The 15926-nt window shown below is 42.7% G+C and overlaps 1 long non-coding RNA gene across 3 annotated transcripts in view; it reads right to left on the bottom strand.

The window, feature by feature from the left end:
- Positions 1 to 6571: 6571 nt before the first annotated feature.
- Positions 6572 to 15926, bottom strand: part of LOC147030309 (uncharacterized) — an 83061-nt gene continuing 73706 nt past the window's right edge. For all 3 annotated transcript variants that reach the window (XR_015056303.1, XR_015056302.1, XR_015056301.1), the window contains exons 2-3: positions 15278 to 15391; positions 6572 to 7315 (exon numbers count right to left, since the gene is read on the bottom strand). This is a non-coding gene — a long non-coding RNA (uncharacterized LOC147030309). The remainder of the gene's footprint in view (positions 7316 to 15277; positions 15392 to 15926) is intronic.

Raw genomic sequence — 15926 nt, 5'->3', positions numbered from 1 at the left:
TGGATGTCTGAGTAATTTATGTAAAACTACACTAATGTCCTGGTCCATGTAATTTATGTGCAAGAGTCTAAGATGAATGTACAACATAAAGGTGTGTGTGTGTGTGTGTGTGGGTGTGTGTGTGTGTGTGTGTGTGTGTGTGTGTGTGTGTGTGTGTGTGTGTGTGTGTGTGTGTGTGTGTGTGTGTGTTTGGTTGGTTGGTTGGTATCTCCATATGTGGGTTTCAGAATGTGGAATGGAGTCCTCCTAGGTCTCGAAGTATCCACCTCCATTTTACCCAGGGATCATGAATTATGGACTAAGCTGTGAAGTTTTTTTTTTGTTCTCAAAGTTTTGTTCCAAGGGCTCTTTTCAGGATCGTCACCGAGCCCCGGACAACTTCTAACTGCAGTTCGTTTGTAGTAATGTTCCCAAGGATGGTTTTTAAGACCTTCCTGAGGTTCTTCTTCATCATTCCCATTGCTTCAGTTATCACTGATACAATTTAGGTGCTCTTCAGATGCCAGGATTTTTTTCACTTCATTTTTGAAGTCTTGGTATTTCCTTGATTTCTATCTGTCGAAGTCAGTCCTCGATTTCTGTGTTGTTTTGACCAAAATCGCTGGGTACTGAAATCTAAATTAGCACTGCCATCTTTTCTTTTTCGTGACTAAGTGCAATATCTGATCGCATTGTTTTGTTTTCTGTGTTTACACTCGATGGGATCATCACGTCATAGGTGAGCATTACATCCTTGTTTTCAAATATCGTTTTTGGTTCATGTTTGTACGACTTTTCTGAAACTGGGATATTGAAGTTTTTGCAGATGTGCCAGTGAATTATGCTACAAACTCTGATGTGCCTCTGTGTGTACAGATGTTCTGACATGAGTTTTTTTTACATCCCCATAGGAGGAGACTCGTGCTTTCTGTTTCTATCTTTCAGACCCTACATCTGTCCGATTGACTTCCTCTTTCCGTCTTCTTGAAGCCACTGGTGTAGTGTCCTTGGTCTTGGGCATTTATTATGATTTGTTCTCCATCCCATTTGAGCCGTCCTCTTCTTATCCATTCCAATGAGCCTTCTTTGTCTTTGCCCAATCTGTCCAACTTTTTTTAGAAATCATTATTATTTTTAAATATCTCTGTACTTTTGTTGTTCTCCCAGTTGTCGGTGTATATTTCTTGATATTTCGCCTTATGTTTCTCTTTCATCTGTTTTTTTTTTGCAGTCATTGGGGTTGTATTCATTGTTTTAGTTTCAAGTGTGACATCTTCCATTTGCATCTGTCTTTGGAAATGTTTGCTATGTGTGTTAGGGATACCTTCTCTGGTGGCTTGCTGTCTTCATGTTTGTGTACAAATTGGATTCAGTAATCTGTTGAACTTTTCTCGTATTCAGCCAATCTTACTGTTGTTATTCTGTGTACTTGGTTGAGTTCCATCAAGTCAGGACCTCCTTCTCACCTCGACAGGTACATTTTTGTGATGCATTGATTGTTGCAGAACATTTTGTGGATAGTGAGAAGTTTTCTTGTTTTGATTTCTTGTTTCTTGATTTCATTTGTGCCAAGTTTATTATTCTGTAACTGTATTGGAAAATGTACTCGAGTTGGTTTATGGCTTTGATTTTATTTATTGAGAAGAGGTATGTTTTCAGGATCAGCCTTGTCCGACGCAGGTATTCTTTGGTAATTGTTTTGCACATGTGTTTGTGATGTATTGGTGGTCCTCTCCTACTCCTAAGTATATATATATATATATATATATATATATATATATATATATATATATATATATATATATATATATGCCCCGGTTAGAATAGGTGTACCATATCCCTGTGTCGTAAGAGGCAACCAGGGTTGCGTCAGGAAGGGCATCCGGCGTAAGAAGAAGATATATATATATATATATATATATATATATATATATATATATATATATATATATATATATATATATATATATATATACATATATATATACATACATATATGTTGTTGTTCGTCTTTCGGCTGCTCCCGCTTGGGGTGGTCACAGCAGATCATCCGTTATTATCCGCATATTGATTTGGCATAGGTTTTACGCCGGATGCCTTTCCTGACGCAACCCTGGTCGCCTCTTACGACACAGGGATAAGGATTGGATTTCGCCATGATTCCGGGCTGCCCTACACCCTCTCATAGCGCAGCCCAGCACAGAGCTCCCATCCTCAAGCGATCCTCCAACCCAAGCCTCCGAGTAGCTGGATTACAAGCGCATGCCACTACACCCGATATATATATATATATATATATATATATATATATATATATATATATATATATATATATATATATATATATATATATATATATATACATACATACATACACATATGATGCTTCATTGTCAAACCTTGTATTGTTGTTTTTTATGTTGTCGATCGATCAGTCGATTTTTATGTTGTCCTTTTTTTTTGGGGGGGGGGGGGGGTTACCTTGTACGAATGTGCACTTGGCACAATTATCTCGGCCAAATTCCATTTGAATGTCGTCAGAGTACCTTTTCACTAATTTCAGTTGTTCTACCAATTTCTCAACATTTGGTGCAGAGTTTTAAATCTTCAATGTCCAGTAGATGTGTAACTTTCCCTGTGTCTTTGGAAGTTCTTTTATTGGATGTTTGGGTGTATCCATGTCCTTGCTTATTAATGTGGTCACTCAGTGGGTCCAGGGTCAAGCAAAATTGGAGGGGCGAAAGACTGTCTCCCTGGAAGATCCTGCAATGTATCTTCACTCCTGTTACTTCGATATTTCCTTCTGAGTGATGCAATATCAATGTGATATTCCAGATTCCAGAACTCAATTGCTTTCTCAATCATTTGGTGTGTGTGTGTGTGTATGTGTGTGTGTGTGTGTGTGTGTGTGTGTGTGTGTGTGTGTGTGTGTGTGTGTGTGTGTGTGTGTGTGTGTGTGTGTGTGTGTGTGTGTGTGTGTGTGTGTGTGTGTGTGTGTGTTTGCTGGTTGGTCAGACTGGTTAAATTGACTGCAGAATGATGGAGGGGTTATCAGACATGGTGTTGTATCGTCTCCCAGGTATGTTGTTGGCCCATTAGCCCACAAAGTGCCTCAGAATTTATCATGAAACTGCGAGCAGGAAACATGAGTTCCAGGGCTGTGTCAGGGAGAAATTTGTAATATATTCAGGGTGCTGGCGATACCTCACCTCTCTTTACCAAAGACACCATAGGAGCTTTAACATCCACTAACTAATACCTCTCGGCAATCCTTAATACAGGGCACACAGATTAGGATCCATCTGAGGGATGGAGCACTTTATGATACAATGCCCTCCCTGTGAAGCACCAATTCGACAGTTTAGAGTCGGGTTCCGAGTGAAAATCGAACTATATATAGACAACTTGAAGGTGCTGTCACTACACCATCCTGTCAGCCAGACCTGATGTGTCATGTTCTTTTATTCAATAACTAACGGATATACCCATCGAGCATGGGTGATTATGAAGATGGACTAGCATTTAATAAGATGTGAGGGCCATAAAACACCACCACCAACAACAATCTCTTGACCACCAGAATAAATGGAGACAACAACACCAATCCCATGATGGTTGGGCTTGAAGCACCGCCCACCGTAGTGTCTTGACAATCAGGAATGGTGAACGCTGTAACAAAAGTCTACTTTGAAATGGGATGAATACATTGAGGAGTTGTAAGTAAATTTGATGGTGTAAGCTGAATTAAAAGTTCATTAATTATGCCAAGAAATTTTGTTGGCAATATGCGAAGCAGTATGAGAGGAGAGAGGAAACCAGATCGACAGACACCATCGTATTATTTGTATACACAAGAGAAAGAGAGAGAGAGATAGATGAATCTATTTGGTCGTGGATAAATAAAAGCGTAATGAATGCACCAGGGCACTGTTGTGCACCACCGCCTTTTTATTTTTATTTTCTTGTGCACCACTTATTGATCATGCTGTGTGGGGGCGGGTACCCAGAGTGTATGGGGGCATGGAGGGGGATGGGGAGAGAACGGCTGAAATGGGTACGGGCCTGCTTTGCCGCATGGTTTATGAGCTGTGGGGCAGTGTGCATCGCTCCTGTACTGCACTGACCTCGTGCTCCCAACCCCTTTGAACCAATCAGCTTGGCATTGTGTCGTGACCAGTCATGAGGAAAGGGTGTGACCTTTCGCTCAGACCAGTGGATGGAATTCCTGGGACGTGCGGTGCGTTCGGCGGATTGATCGGTGCAGAGAGACCTGGTCATTCAGGCTGAGATTGTGGCTATTACCTGCAAGACACGAGCTAACAGAAGCAGCGTGATTGGGCACAGAGATGCACCATTTATTTTCCAACCACTCGGCTGTTGTTTCACCTGCATTTCTTTCATTTTACACCTGATCTGAGTCTCAGTGTGTTTCTAAGAATTCACTCCAAACATCTGACCTAACATTTAACTGCAGAGACAAAATAAAGGTACACCGTGGCATCACTGCTGATTCTGTTTTCATCCTGGTCACTCTATCGGTGCATTTTCTTGACAACACAGCAATGATGCCTTTTGGAACATATGTTAATTATGTGTGGGCTACGGAATCAAGAAAAATAGAAATTGAGGAAAGGAGGACAAGGAAGGGTGTGTGTGTGTGTGTGTGTGTGTGTGTGTGTGTGTGTGTGTGTGTGTGTGTGTGTGTGTGTGTGTGTGTGTGTGTGTGTGTGTGTAAGACAGACACAGTTGGGTGGAGTGGGGAAAGAAGGGAAAGGAGGTTGGAGTCAGGAGAAGGAAGGAACATGGATGAAGAAAGGAGTGGAGAGAGAGAAGATAAAGTGTTTCAGAGGAGAATGGAATAAGGAGAGGGAAGTGGCATGTTTGCAACAAATGAGGGTGGTGGAAGGAAGAAAATGTCAAATATTCTTCCATATTTGCGTACATGTTAAATTGATGGCCCCCTTAGTCTACACGGCAGTCTTACTGGACATTCTGTGCATTCTGCACACTCTGGCATCTCGTCCTTCTGAATAAGTTATTTGATGTAGAACCTTATGATGCTCAACATCAGACTTTTCTACCTCTCAGAATAGCCAACAAACCTTTTTGCAGATAAATTTTGGAAATCCTGAACACTTTCTCACCACTGATGGTATCACATACATCTTTACTGATCTGCAAAGGATTAATTGATTGGTCAATCCGCTGGAATATGACCATCACACTGGGGTACATCTCTGATATTCATACTTTTTCCAGAAGCTCTGGCTCAGGAATCCTTTTTTCTGTTTTGGTGATCAAGAACTCCTGAGCAGCTGCATTTTTGTTGCTTTCTGGCCGTGCATTGGCTGAGCTGCAAAAAGCACAGCAGACAATCATTGCTGTGAGATTATCCCATGTGTGACGACAAACTCTATGGTTTTCACTTCTTCGTTCGTATGCAGCACATCATTGGATGAGGGCACGGTTGTGCCGCTGATGTAACGGTCTCTTCTCGTTCGGGCAGGAATTAGGAATTTGGCCAGGGTGCTGCCCCGAGCTCAACTGCTATTCGCGAAGGAAGCCATGTGATCTTTAACGTCCACCAACGAATGCCGGCAGACGGGTCACCCGTTTGTCATCCATCCGATAGTCGGCGCACGCATTAATGAATCACCCTGCCTGTGAAACACTGGAATGACAGTTTATAGCTGGGTCTGTATTCAAACCCAGGCTAGATGGCTTAGCGGCGAGTGTAAGTACCTCTCGGCAATCCTTTCAGCTCATGGTTTTCACCAATATGCTTCCTTCCTCCACAAGTGTGATAATCCACTGTGATATAACGCTTACGTTTTAGATATAGACATCTTGGCTCATAGAAGAGCTGAAAGACAACGAGCTGAGGAGCATATGAACTGACAAAGTAATGGAAGGTCAACCAGCTGTGAGGAATGATATGGGAAAAGAAGAACGCTGATAAGTAAACAGTGTTTAACATAAAGTGATGATGAACTGACACCTTAAATGACTGATTGGACAAGCAGGACTGAACAAAAGCTGGGAGGTTCCACAAATGTGAGACAAGGGGGAAGAAGGATTGCGAGTGAGCTGTCAACCTGGATTTATGAAGACAAACAAGGAGCAGGTTTGACGATGAGCATGTCAGCTGAGCAGGAATGGAGTACGATGGAGGATTGAAAGTGCTGATGATGCAACATCAGAAGAGTCCAAAAAAACAGAGGCCCACAATCTTTTAATGGTGGGAGAAGAGCCAGCCTCGAGTCTTGCCGTCCATGTGGACATGCCAACAACCACGTGGACATCCAAGAGCTTTGGCCTGCAAAGCATCGGGAAAGTGCAAGATGTGATACGAGGGCTCCAGCTCAAACAGAGGAGCTGTACTCCAGTGTTTCTGATGCACTGTACTCCAACCCTAACAGACCTCCATGTTGTGAGCAGTTGAGGAGCATGACCTGACTGCAGAGAATGACCCCCAGATTGTGGCTACTTCAAAACTGTTCATGATCATTCATTTTATTAGTTGGCTCTTTTGTTTTATTCCACTTTGCATCTTCATGTGCATTTAAATAACAGACTGAAGTCCCCTAAATAATTATTAATCCATAAATCATTGTAAAACCTCAGCTATCCATAATCTAAGTTGAAATGAAAAGGGCTGGCATATAAATATTGTCTGACAGGAATTTTTATGCAAACTATTAGAAAAGATGATTGTTATTTTAAGTAACACAAAACTTAAAAACGAGAAAGCATCGAAAAATGCAAAGCCCGTACTCGAACTAAACTCGACAAAAACGACAGTGAAAAAAAAATGTGTACATTTTATTCACTACTTCACCCACCCTCTATGTGAGCGGCAGGAAGGGTCGTGTTATTATCCACTCTGGGATAACCTTTATATTTTACAGTAGATCTCGGCTCGGGTCTCAAGAACGTCGGGGGTGTGTTCAGTTACCAAGTTTCTTGAGCATTCGCCAAGTGGCTTAATCATTCATTCAAGCACTGCATTTGAAACCGTTGATAAAGAACGGCTGGCTTGGCAAGTGCTCGGCAGCTGCGAAGTAACTGAACAACCCTGGGTTTCCTTGAAAATGTGCAATTTTATGTTACATAATGTTTTCTCTTTTTGTACGATCTTCTTTCATTATAAGACCCATCACTTCAGTATGGATAGATACACATAAAAAAAATTAAACGTTTCCTTTTATCAAAGTTTCTTCAACCGTTTCATTGGAGTGCTTGCTTGAGTGCTTAAGCCACTTGGCAAGTGTTCTTCAAGCTTCGCTCTCGACAAGCTTCCATGGTGATACCATGGCTTGGTTCTCTGTAGGGACATCTTCGGAGTGAGAAAGAACAAAAATGAGAGAATTACAATGAGTAAAAAATGTTTTCAGTTGCTACAAAGCAATGAATCGCCACATCACGCTAGGATAGCCGAGAGGTACACATGCTCGCTCTAAGCTGTCTATCCTGGGTTCAAATCTCAACCCAGCTATATACTGTCATCTCGGTGTTTCACAGGCAGGACGGTTCATCAATATGTGTGCCGTCTCTCGGATGGACATTAAACTTTTTTTTTCTTTTTTCTTTTTATTCCACTTATTGTGGTGGCATGATGTCATGCTTTCAACTGACCATGATCAACGGTGCATCGCTACTGTTACCGAGTATGGGGGCACATTGATGCAATGCCCTATTTCCAGTTCATTGGTATTACCAGTTCACTCGTGAGTCTCGTCCTGCTTACAGGGGAATTCACACATTGTGTTCATCCAAGCCCATCCCTTGGTGTACTGCAGTTAGCGTGGAAGGTGGTGGGCTCTTGACAAAGGAGTCTGAAATGAAGGGCCGTTGGGCCGATTACTTTGAGCGGCTGTACCAAGCTCATCTACCAGCTGTTGAGTTGGATGTCAGGGGTGTTACTATCCCTATTGCTGACTCTCCAATCAACTGTGATCCACCTTCGCTTGTGGAAACACAGGCTGCGGTGAACTGGTTAAAATGGGGAAAAGCTCCAGGGATCTGTGGCATCCATGATGAACTTTTCAAGGTTGGTGGAAATGCTGCACTAGTGTCGTTGCATGCAGTTATGTGCTCTGCCTGGAACACAGGCATCATCCCAACTGACTGGAAGAGGGGCCTTATTGTCCCTCTCTGGAAAGGGAAGGGTGATCGCCAGGACTGCAACAACTACCGAGGGGTGACGCTGCTCTCAATGACGGGCAAGGTCTTTGCTCGGATAATTCTTGATAGGGTTCGCCACTATCTGCTTGAGCACCAGCGTCCAGAGCAGTCAGGCTTTACACCAAAGAGGTCAATGATTGACTGTATCCTTGCCCTTCAGGTCTTCACCGAACACATCGGGTCCTTTCAGCAGGGGCTGCTTGCAGCCTATGTTTATCTCTGCAAACCGTTTGATTCAGTGAATCGGGATGCCCTCTGGAGGATTCTTGTTCTTCGTGGGGTGCCACCAAAATTGATCCATCTGATGTCTGAACTATACTCTGGTACTGAGAGTGCTGTGAGATGTGGTGATACCATCTGCGACTTATTTCCAGTTGTTATGGAGTTTGTCAGGGGTGTGAACTGCCCCCCATACTTTTCAGCACTTGTATGGACTGGATTCTGGGGAGGATGTCTGAGAGATCAAGCTGCGGTACATCGTTTGAGAATGTCAGGATCTCTGACCTTGATTTCGCAGATGATGCAGTCATCTTTGCGCAGACTCTCAATATCCTTTTGGGGGCCCTTTAAGTGCTGAATGAGGAGTCAGAGCCGCTGGGATTATGGGTTCCCTGGGTCAAAACTTAGATCCAGGCTTTCAATGACATATTGGATGCTGCTTTTCTGTCTATACCTGTTTGTGCTGAATATGTTGAGGTCGTGGAGAGATTCACTTACCTTGGCAGTGATATTCATGTCTCTGCTGGCTGTGAGCCAGAGGTCAATAGGCATCTGGGTTGGGCCTGGGGTGTCATAGATTCACTGGCTCATGGGGTGTGGCCTTGTCGGTACCTGTGCGGGAGGACAAAAGTCGGAGTCTTCAGGTCCTTGGTGCTTCCAGTCTTTCTCTACGGATGTGAGACAGTCTTAATTCCTTTGGTACCAGGTGTCTTTGGAGAATCCTTGGCTGTTGTTGGTCGGACTTTGTGTTCAACCAGCAGTTGCTGAGAGAGTCTCAAATGAGATTTGTTATCTGCATAGTCTGTGAGTGAGCATGAGCTGAGGCTGTATGAACATGTGGCTCATTTTCCTGACGCTGAACCTGCTCACCAGATTCTCAGCGAGGGAGCCTCGTGAGTGGTGGAGGCCAATGGGCCAACCATGTGCCTCGTGGTTGTAGCACGTCGATTGGCATCTCAAGGAGAATGGGATAGGCCAGACATCTGCCTGAGGGATGGCCAGAAGGAGTCCCCTGGAGTACCGGTGGAAAGTGGATGCAGCGATGCGCTGCTCCGGTGCAATATCCCAGACCTGACCTGATCTGACTGGTACTCATTTCACCGACTTTGGAAGGATGACAGGCTGAGTCAACCCTACCTGGTGTTAATTAAATGGTAAAAAGGGGCTTGAACTCAGGACCTTGAGGTCCCAAGCCAGCCATCCTAACCACTAAGCCAACACCAGGCTTGTAATCAGGGCGAATAGTAATATAAGTGTATCGTTTATGTACCTTCCAGATAGATAATTTACAGAAGCAGAGAAAACTATGAAATTATGTTGACTCCCCATGACTGTGGTGCATTGTTTGATGGCAGCAAAACTTTCACATTTTAATGCTTGTTATTTGTGGAAGCGTGCTCCCGCTGTGCTGGTGTGAGCCGGGCATGCAGGCACGGTGGGTACAAATGTTCAGGGCTAGAGAAACACTGTGTGCGATGCATGATGATACACGTACGGCGTCCAAAGGGTCTACAAGTTTGAAACTGCAGTAATTATTGTCTGATTTCTACTTGTGAGTTTTGTCACTTGTGATTGACCAGCACATTACCCAAAGGGTGATTGCGTCACCACCCAACTTTCACATGCAATTCTGACAACTCCTCATGAAAAACCTCACCCTTCCCCTCCCAAATCTGTCCCATCTTTGCTCTCCTCCCACCATCCACCCTTCCAACCCTATGTCCTCACCTTCCCCTCTCAGCCCTCAGGCATCGATCCGCTCCCCGCACTCAAGCCTTCAAACTCCCCATGTCCCCCTCCCGTAGAAAGTCCTTAACCCCGCCCTCCCTCCCCCTTCCACAGTTGTCCCATCTTTACTCTCACTCCCGCCCATAAAAGTAAACGGGAATTCCCATGTTGAAACAGCGGAACATGTAACGTTTTTTACTACTCTTTTACTAACTTTACAGAAACTTGTCAGGGGCCACAAAAGAATTATGTAATGTATTTTTGTCCAAATATGACACCCCCTACTCCCCTGTAATGCTCCATACCACTTCAACAGATACCCCCTTAAATATTACGTACGCTCAAATGAAGACATTCCCTCCCTTCCTCTGTTTCATTCCTTAATCCCGGGATGCTATTTATCCCGTTATTTTTTTTCAGTTACTACGATCTATATTTGAAAAAGTAAAGGCAATGGCCCAACTGACCAGAGGAAAGTGGCGTGGCCCAACTGATTATCCTATACGGTGTACCGTCAATAAGACCAGGCAGCAGTCAGAATCCCTGTTATGACGTCATCGGACTAATCCCTCGGAGTGATGAAATGGTTTCTACATATGTTAAATTGCTTTGATTTGCAAATGAGATTACGTGTCTTCATGTTGTAATAGCAATGGTGGAATTTTTAAAAAGCAATCAGTGGGACACAAAACCTAAACTGCTCAGCCTGTCGGGGGTACGCACTCGACCTATTGGAGTGCCGTTCTAGTTTCTACAAAAATTGCAGAGAAGTGTTGCATCAAAATACCACTGAACTCCACATTTACCACGTTCTTGCTCCATGATTTACCACTTACCACTTGTTATTGCTGAGTCTTTCTTTGACGTCGTCCCGACTGTTGTGAACGCCGGGTGTTTCATGATCTTGGGTTCGTACATGTATGGTCTGACAGCACCTTCTACATCATGCTTTTGCCTCTCGGTAATCTGGGGATTCTTGGTCAGAAAATTCTTCATCTAATTCACTTTTTGACGAGTCTGAAGCGAGTTGTGCGGCCATTATCCATTGTGTGCTGAGACAATCGTCCTGGCGATTACGTCATGCAGATGACGTCATGACCATGACAGTTTCTGCAGATTTTGTGTCGGGGCGATACGCACTGGGTTAGCTTTTCTAAACTTTAACCCCTCAAAAAAATCATGAGAATTAAAAACACATTCAGTTCTTTGTTATCTTGCCAAAACGAAGTTTTTGCAAGATATGTTAGTCAGCTTGTATGTTTTTTTTTTGTTTGTTTGTTTGTCTGTAAATACGTATGAAAAATTCTGCAGAGCACAGTTATCATTGGAAATTTTTGTAACTTCGCACATCAGAGGCCAAAAGAGGTCCCTTTCAGCGCACAAAATTTTGAAGGTTAAGGTCAAAGGTCAAGGTCACTTTGTCGCAAATCAGGGGAGTCGACGAAACCCTTATTTTTTGAGTAATTTTGATCGGATCATCTTCAAACTTCATGAGAATATAGTCCATGGTCTGGCGCTCAGCTGATTAATTTTTGGTGGCGATTGGCCTTGACCTTCATGGTTAGCGCCTGAGGTCAAACATATTTGACCCCAAGGTCAAATTTTCAAGTTTTAGGAACCATATCGTGTCGTACCTCAAATTGAACACCTCGATGAGTGCTTTCTAGATATGTCAAGCTTGAGACATTATGACGTCATTTGGTGACATTATGAGGCGAAAGCATATTTTTCATGGTTACTCTGTAGAACGATTATAATCGGAATCTCTCGTAGGCAGATATTCCTCAAGGAGTAGCTCCTGGTGGATAGCAGCTCTGTTCACCTCAGTGTGACCTTAAAGAAGTCACACGTGGTCACCTTTTGGCAAGATGTGGGTCACCCTGCGGGTGAGATTGGTTTATTATCTTGCCAAAACGAAGTTTTTGCAAGATATGTTAGTCAGCTTGTATGTTTTGTTTTTTTTGGTTTGTTTGTTTGTCTGTAATCATGTATAAAAAATTCTGCAGAGCACAGTTATCATTGGAAATTTTTGTAACTTCACATATCAGAGGCCTATAGAGGTCCCTTTCAGTGCACAAAATTTTGAAGGTCAAGGTCAAAGGTCAAGGTCACTTTGTCGCAAATCAGGGGAGTCGACGAAACCCTTATTTTTTGAGTAATTTTGATCGGATCGTCTTCAAACTTCATCGGAATATAGTTCATGGTCTGGCACTCAGCTGATTAATTTTTGGTGGCGATTGGCCTTGACCTTCATGGTTAGCGCCTCAGCTCAAACATATTTGACCCCAAGGTCAAATTTTCAAGTTTTAGGAACCATATCGTGTAGTACCTCAAATTGAACACCTCGATGAGTGCTTTCTAGATATGTCAAGCTTGAGACATTATGACATCATTTGGTGACGTTATGAGGCAAAAGCATATTTTTCATGGTTACTCTGTAGAACGATTCTCATCGGAATCTCAAGGAGTCGCTCCTGGTGGATAGCAGCTCTGTTCACCTCAGTGTGACCTTAAAGGAGTCACACGTGGTCACCTTTTGGCAAGATACGGGTCTCCCTGTGGGTGACATTGGTTTATTTATTGCTTAAAAATCAATATCATCACAGTAAAAAAACAAAAAAAAATCTGAATCTGTGGACCTTTTAATTATGCAGTTAAAAATCTTCGAGACGGGTGATTCAAAGCAGAATAAAGTTTTAGTGAGTCAAAGTTAAGGTCATCAATGGGATGAAGAAACAGCATGTATGGTGCAGTCTACGGAATAGCATACACTGCATGAAGTCAAGTGAGTGTGCCGATGTTTGTGCATGCACGTCACTGTCAGTGAGTCCACACAAGCAAAGGCCTATTTTAATATTGTGCCCCCAAGCGGCCTTAAGCGCAGTTCAACAAAGTTGTCCTATGTAAACAAGATTTTTATGCCTCTGCCAACAAAGTCAGAGGCATGTTTTCAGGTTGTCCGTACACGCGTAGGTACGGACAACCTGAAAACGAACGTATGCCCGTCCATGTTATTTTCTGTTTTCTCTGCAACCGCTTATCCGATTGACGCAAAATTTTCACCATGGGTGCGACGACTCGTGTGGAATGTTGCAATGGCAATTATGACGTCACAGGTCACGTGGTGTGGTAACCATGTTGGGGAAAAAAGGAAAACTTTGGAACTCCATCTCCAAAACCACTCCAAGGAAAAAAATTGAAACTTGGCACATGTGAAGTATTCCCCATGGGAAATGTGTGGGGTATTTTTATGATGTCATTGGTGTCTTCGTTATGACGTCATAATTGCATACATAGAACACTTTATCCAATCAGTATGACAAATTTTGAGGGTCATCTCGGGATAAATTGTATGTGGGGGGGAAAAAATTTGATGACATCATCGGCCACATGGTTTGGCAGCCTGTTTTTTTTTCTTTTTTTTTAACGTAAAAACCTTCAAAAATCTTCTTCGCTGAAATGGCTCAACAGATTGAGGTGAAACTTTACAGGTATGATCACCTATTCATGGGGAACAAAAAGTTCACCACCTATGACGTTATCGGTCACATGATTTGGCAGCTGTGATTTTTTTGAAGAATAAGTCTAAAAATCTTCTTCTCCAGAACGGCTTTACAGATCGAGGAGAAACTTCACCCACATTCTCCCCAATCCTTTGGGAATACCAGGGTGTTCACGAATAGTTAAGAGGTCACATGGTCTGGCAGCCATATTGGATTGCATGCAAATCTTTTTTTTTAGGATTTCTCTTGAACCACTTCATCAATCGACATGAAATGTGACATTTATGATCTCGTCGTGATGGGGAATATATGTTTTAAATTTCAACCTGATGGGATGCATGGTCTGGCAGCCAGAATTATTTAATATTTTGAATCTGGGTTCAGGGATTTAAATCAAACTTGGAACAAGTATGTATAATGATGTAATAATGTGGGCGGAGGCATATCTGGTGATGTCGAAGGGTCAGGTCAGGTATGGGAGCATGTGCGAGAGCAGCGTGTCTTCGAAGAGTGCCATTATAGTTGCATCTAATTTAACTACAAGTTAATTTTATTCCTTGAATGTGCATTATGTCCAAGGTAGAGATGATTCATCCTGTGTTTTTTTTTTTTTAAATATTATTATTTGTGTGGTGTCTTCATGTGTCTGTCTGTGCGTCAGCATGTTGTTGTCAAGTACCATACTTTTCTCATCTCTGCTCCTTCTAGAAGGGGGTGTGTTTGTGATGAGTATCCTTTTGGCAATATTACTATTAATTAATAGTAGTTATCATACCGGTTAACTTTACGATGTTCGAACCATTACCATGTTATTTTACCTGATATATTTGGATGTGGGAACATATTGGGAGATTTATTAACCTTGGATGTTCCCAAAGAAGGCTATTGGAATGGTGCTGTGTGTTGGTGAGTTAGTGAGTGAGTGAGTGTGCACTGGTTCTCAGATCTACTGTAATCTATATACCCCGGCGAGGCATGGCATTGTTAAATGCTCTGTCTTATTCTGTCGGGAATTGTGACCTTATGGATTGCAGCTCAGCATGAGAACCAGCAGTGAACCCAACACAGATGAAGAAATTGTACGCAGTAACGGATGATTGGGATAAATGGCCTTTTCAATTCTGGTCCTCCAAACTCCAACCCCTTCTACTTTTTACAAGTCTGTCTCATCTTCACAACCTCCCTGTTAATCCTCTCCCGATCCTCTGTGCTTTATTCTACTTGGCATATCATTTACATTCTTCACATTGTTGGATAAAACACATTTTCAGATAGTAAACGACAAGTGTGAATTCATTTCTGGAGAGCAGAGTTGTTTCGGCTGTAACATAAATACAAAGCCTTGCAATGCTCAACCCAAACAGCCTCAGTCTCCACTAGGATGCTCGTGTTACATACTAATGGAGATGGAGGCATGCATTTAAAACAAATGATACAATGACAGGGTTTTCAGTAACAAACGTTCCCAAATAATCAATATTTAAGAAAAAAATGCTTTGTTTTAAAAGGCAGTACTTCAACGGTCCCCATATTATTTCCACCCTGCGGGGTCCATCAGGGTAATTCTCCCAAGTCTTTCACGAACTGGCTGGCTAGGCCTGGCATTCAACTGAGTGATTTGGGCGGGAAATTGAGATTCGTTCAGGATGCCGACGATAACTCACCTACTCTTTGAGAAAGACACCATGAAATTTTTAACGTCCACCAACGAGTGCTGGCAGACAGGTCCTCCGGCTTCATGACATTCCCATGGATGGCGCCCACATTGATCCATCCCCCTGCATGCAAAACACCAGCGTGACAGTTTATAGCTGGGTCGAGATTCAAACCCAGGATACACAACTCAGAACAGTTATACCTTTAAACTATCCTGCCATCCCCCTTGCAAAGAGAGAAATTTAAGGAAAATGTAAATTATTAAATTGTCTTACAGAGAGTTTTATGGCTTGTAAGCTGGCTGTCTGACTTGGTGGCAAGTTTTGTATCAACCATTTTGTTTTGCCGATATAATACTCGTTAAGAGAAATGCCCCTGATTTTATTTAAGCTGTTTAATTTGGCCTATGGTGAAGATCTTGTTAAACCATGTGGATCTTGTCCTATCAACCCACATGAGCACGATGGCAACACCTTTTGGGTGGTGGTTCATCGAGCTACCACTTGAAAATCTCTGTCTGAAATGAACTTGAAAGCAAATGGAAGTTTGTGATGTCAGCGCCGATATGAATGCACAAACTGATGCAAGTAGCACACCATAACAGCCCTTAGTTTGCATTGAAAACTTTGCTAGCATGATGTACTGGGATTGACAGTT

Source organism: Eptatretus burgeri, chromosome 3, assembly GCF_056783735.1.
Source record: "Eptatretus burgeri isolate ZD-2024b chromosome 3, Ebu_testis_v1, whole genome shotgun sequence".
Classification (NCBI taxonomy): domain Eukaryota; kingdom Metazoa; phylum Chordata; class Myxini; order Myxiniformes; family Myxinidae; genus Eptatretus; species Eptatretus burgeri.
The sequence above is the reverse complement of the archived record's forward strand: the minus strand, read 5'-3'. Positions and strand labels throughout refer to the sequence as shown.